Source organism: Nanorana parkeri, unplaced genomic scaffold (genome assembly GCF_000935625.1).
Source record: "Nanorana parkeri isolate BGI_ZX_2015 unplaced genomic scaffold, ASM93562v1 scaffold19, whole genome shotgun sequence".
NCBI lineage: Eukaryota > Metazoa > Chordata > Amphibia > Anura > Dicroglossidae > Nanorana > Nanorana parkeri.
Window position 1 is genome coordinate 2,425,223 of NW_017306287.1, and position 5,249 is coordinate 2,430,471.

At 49.0% G+C, this 5,249-nt stretch overlaps 1 protein-coding gene across 1 annotated transcript in view; it reads right to left on the bottom strand.

The window, feature by feature from the left end:
- Nucleotides 1-5,249, bottom strand: part of CAPN15 (calpain 15) — a 58,389-nt gene extending 53,140 nt beyond the window's left edge. Inside the window, exon 1 of the mRNA XM_018561992.1 lies at nucleotides 5,119-5,249. The gene's annotated coding sequence lies outside the window, so the exon portion shown is untranslated. The remainder of the gene's footprint in view (nucleotides 1-5,118) is intronic.

The window sequence follows — 5,249 nt, forward strand, 5'->3', positions numbered from 1 at the left end:
TAGTTTATTACATGCAATCAATAAAACAAGGATTGTACATAGAACAATATCGGACCTCTGAGAAGTACAAGCATGCATATGTACTCAGTACTTGGTTTGGGCCCCTTTTGCAGCAATTACTGCCATTACGTTTGCACGATATTCTAATTATTTGAGTTTCACCTGTATAAGGCTTTACCAGGATAAATAGTGACAGTAAATCCCCCCCAGAGGAATCACAGAATGTTAAAAAACATCACAGGGATTATAAGTCTTCCACAAGCCATCCAAAACAAAAAAGGTTTTCCTTATACTTAGGGGGTAAGCAACCCTGGCTGTAAAGGAACTACAAATCCCATGAGGCATTGCAAGATTCTCACAGCCACAGACATGACTCCCAGAGACAGATGCATCATGGGATTTGTGGTTTCAGCACAATGGAGGGGCCGGGTTGCCTATCCCTGCATCAAAAGCAAATCCAAGGAGTCTTTCAGATGCAGCGGGGTAAGCACATTAAACTCCAAATAACTAAATCAGTTGGTGTGACGCCTCCCCTAGGGGCTGAGTAACGTTACATATGTGATAGCTGAGTCATGGTGTGACTCAGCACATTAGACACATGTCATACAAGCTCTCGGCCAGGTACATTTTCTGTACGTGCATAAGCTGCATCCTTGAAAAAGTCCATTGGATGAAACACGTCAGAGTACAGAGAAGGGGGGGGGGCTTTGTTTGCCATCTGTGTCCTATTTGGACGATTTATCTTTACTTCCTGTCCAACATCCACAACAGGAAGTGAGAGGAAATTCCTCCAAAGTGCGCGAAATCCCCGGTGGTCACCAGAACTAGCGTCCCCATTGGTCCCTGTTCTGGTGACAGCCCAAAATTTGGAATTTTCTTTGATAACATTTACCAGGACCAATAAAGAGGGTGAATCTCCCTAACGGGGACACAGACAGCAATAAAAACCTGACAGGGGTTCTCATCCCTCTCCTCTCTATTCAACACTAAAATAGAAATGTTTTGGCTTCAGTTTCTGCTTAAGGGGATGATTCATAAATTCTTCACCTAGCCCAGTTTCTATTCATACGGCATTCACACCACAAGATGGAGCCAGCGGGGCACAGGGAATTCCTACGTTCCATCTGCCAGTAAGAATGCCCTGAGAACGGCATTCATCCAGCATATGGCCGGGCAGATGTTTTATACATAGGCCCAAAAGTCAGAGGTAGGCGACCTCGGCCCTCAGGCTGTGGTGGAACTACAAATCCCAGGAGGCATTGCAAGACTCTGATAGCCACAGGCATGACTCCTAGAGGCAGATGCATGATGGGATTTGTAGTGTCACCACAGCTGGAGGGCCGGAGTTTGCCTTGCCCTGCCCTAAAGTGGCGGTTGCCAACATACCCGGATGGTCTGCAGGCCAGAGGGCTGAGGTGGCCGGGCTAATGTCCCAGACGGGAAATATTTATCGCACGTTGTGACCGTGGGGACAGAACTGGGCGTCACAAAGAGTAATGGACGTGGTGTAAAAAAGATAGAGGCGGCCTGCGGCACTCTCAGTATACTGCAGGCAATAGCCCGCTATATACTGAGCTTTGGGTCACGGGAGGAGGTTAGCATATGTCCTCCTGTCACCCTAAAGGGGAAAAAAAAAGGTTACCTCATAGTTCTGTTTTAAAGGTCCATAGATCTCACTTCAAGGTCCATTAATGTCAAACTATCTGAAAGAAGAGCTGACTGTACTACCTGAAACAACAAATGAGATGTGACACTTGTATAAGGCGGCTGCCATTCCTCCGGGGCACGTTTGAATACAGAAACAAAATCTAGCGCCCGTGACTGGTACCAGGGGCTGGTTTTGGAGGCCTGAGGCCAAACAAACATGGAAAACCGAAACGCAATCAGAGCGACCCGGAGTAAAGACAGATAAAAACAGCTTGTGATTAAAACTGCATTTCCAATAAAGTGGTTCGATCTGGGCACGTGACCAGGGACAGACACCACCAATGGAACCCCGAGTCACCCGAACAGATGATGAAGGTCCTCTTGCTAGGAGGTCGGAATCCGATGTTAGCAGGGGATGGTATCATCTGGAGTGAACGCTAAAGGAACCATGAGGTGGACATATGCAACAATGTGCCCTTGGTATGGAAAGAGAGAGGACCACAGTACCTTCACCAACATGTTACAGGTCCCATGCCCCTTCACCATGTCCCTAATAAAAGGGCACGTGTCCTGGAACATGCTGGACCAGACTTGTAGAGTACCTCCTCTATCAAGTTCCTGGGAACATGCCCCCTCATCAGGAGACATGATGAAGGACAACAAGACATGTTAGTGGAGTGAACACTACAAGAACCATGGGGTTGTCATGTGCAAACGTGTCTACAAAGTGTAGCAAGAGAGGACCAGACTTGTACCATGGGTAAAAAAAAAAAAAACCTCCACTAACATATTGCATGTCCCTTCATCAGGGAATTATATTTTGGGGGCACATGCCCTTTTATTAAGTCTGATGAAGGGACATGAAACATGTTAGTGGAGTGATCACTACAGGAACTATAGGGCAGTCATATGCAAAACTGTAACCTAAGTATGGACAGAGATGACCAGACTTGTACCCTTCGCATTAAAAAAAGAGTACTTCCACCAACATGCATCGGGGTATAAGCCCCTTCATCAGGGACATGATGAAGACGCCTGAAACATGTTAGTGGAATAAACACTACAGGTACCATGGGGCAGTCATATGCAAAAATGTTCACAAAGTATGGCAAGAGAGGACCCGACTTTTACCCTGGGTAAGCAAAGTACCTCCACCAACATGTTTCGGGGCACATGCCCCCTATGATGAATGGCCATGGGCCCTGAAACACGTTAGTGGAGTGAACACTACAGGTACCATGGGGCAGTCATATGCAAAATGTCCCCTAGATATGGAAAGAGAGGACCAGACGTGTACCTTGGGTAAACAGAGTACCTCCACCAACATGTTTCGGGACACTTTTCATTAGGGACATGATGAATGGCCATGGGCCCCGTAACATGTTTGGGGGGGGGAGGGGGGGAGGTACTCCATCTACCCAGGATACAAGTCTGTTCCTCTCTCCCCACATCTAGGGGACATTTTTGCATATGGCTGCCCCATGGTCCTCCAATGTTCAGTCCAGGTTATACCATCCCCTGCTCTCCTGATGCTGGCTTCCTAGCAAGAGTATCTTCAGCATCTGTTGGGGGTAACCTGGAGATCCGATGGAGGTGATTGTCCTGGTGACATGCCCTGATAGCAGGGTCCGGTGCGCTCTGCTTTGTGGTCCACTCTGAATACGAACGCCCATAATTCTCCCCTTCAGGAACGCTAATGAACACGGCCATCGGTGAACGGATGACTAATCCACACACAAGGTTTGGGCCTCGTCTAGAAACCAATTGGAGGAAAGGCAGATGCAGCAACCAATCAGATCGTCAGCCATCTTTATAGAGCAGAACGGAAGATATAAAAGCTGGGAGTGAAGAACCCGTTTTATACTCCTACACGTCTGTGAGAGGCTCAAAGTTCCATCAGCAGAAACACAAACCAAATCCAATAATAAGCTGCTGATAACACGGCTCACATCAACCGTATCACAGCCAGGAATCCACAATGAAAGCGATCCATTCCATGGAACTGGTCACCTGAGAAGAACCAACATTCCCAGGAAGACCCCATACACTCCAAACATGAATGTTGTCACCAATGGAAAGGAAGACATAGAAAACAAATGGCACCAACCCGGGAGATAAACACAGTCACCTCAGACAGACAATCATACTCATCCTTATTTTGGGATGGGGGCATCATGGGGTTAGAACACACAGGTCAGGTGATGGGGGTTGAAGGTGATGATGTGGGTAATACAGGGGAGACAAGTGATAATGGGGTAGTACAGGGGAGACAGGTGATGAAGGGGGTAGATGGTGATGATGGGGGTAGCACAGAGGAAACAGGTGATAATGAGGGTAGTACAGGGGAGGCAGGTGATGATGCAGGTAATACTGGGGAGTCCTTGACGATGGGGGTAGTACAGAGGAGACAGGTCATGATGGGGGTAGATGGTGATGATGGGGGTAGTACACAGGAGACAGCTGATGATGGGGTAGTAAGGAGGAGACAGCTGATGATGGGGTAGCACAGAGGAGACAGCTGATGATGGGGGTAGATGGTGATGATGGGGGTAATACAGACAGACAGGTGATGATGGGGGGAGATGGTGATGATGGGGGTAATACAGACAGACAGGTGATGATGGGGGGAGATGGTGATGATGGGGGTAATACAGACAGACAGGTGATGATGGGGGGAGATGGTGATGATGGGGGTAATACAGACAGACAGGTGATGATGGGGGGAGATGGTGATGATGGGGGTAATACAGACAGACAGGTGATGATGGGGGGAGATGGTGATGATGGGGGTAATACAGACAGACAGGTGATGATGGGGGGAGATGGTGATGATGGGGGTAATACAGACAGACAGGTGATGATGGGGGGAGATGGTGATGATGGGGGTAATACAGACAGACAGGTGATGATGGGGGGAGATGGTGATGATGGGGGTAATACAGACAGACAGGTGATGATGGGGGGAGATGGTGATGATGGGGGTAATACAGACAGACAGGTGATGATGGGGGGAGATGGTGATGATGGGGGTAATACAGACAGACAGGTGATGATGGGGGGAGATGGTGATGATGGGGGTAATACAGACAGACAGGTGATGATGGGGGGAGATGGTGATGATGGGGGTAATACAGACAGACAGGTGATGATGGGGGGAGATGGTGATGATGGGGGTAATACAGACAGACAGGTGATGATGGGGGGAGATGGTGATGATGGGGGTAATACAGACAGACAGGTGATGATGGGGGGAGATGGTGATGATGGGGGTAATACAGACAGACAGGTGATGATGGGGGTAGATGCTGATGATGGGGGTGTGAGGGGGGGAGGGCGGCCCCTGTAACTTACTACATGGTGCCATTAACCACTGCAGCGCTAGAAGGGAGACTCTCCTGCAGTACGGATACATGAAGGGTTAATAGATCGGACATTGCTGTATGGTGTTATTTAGCAATTAATGACATTTACCTCCCAGCACCGGTCCGGGCTCTGCCGGCTCCTCTCCGCCCGGTTTCCTTCCTCGTCTCTATTTCCGGGTCTCCGCAGCTCAGCAGCTCCCCCCGCCGGCACTCGGCCGCAAGCACCGCCCCCTCCTGCCG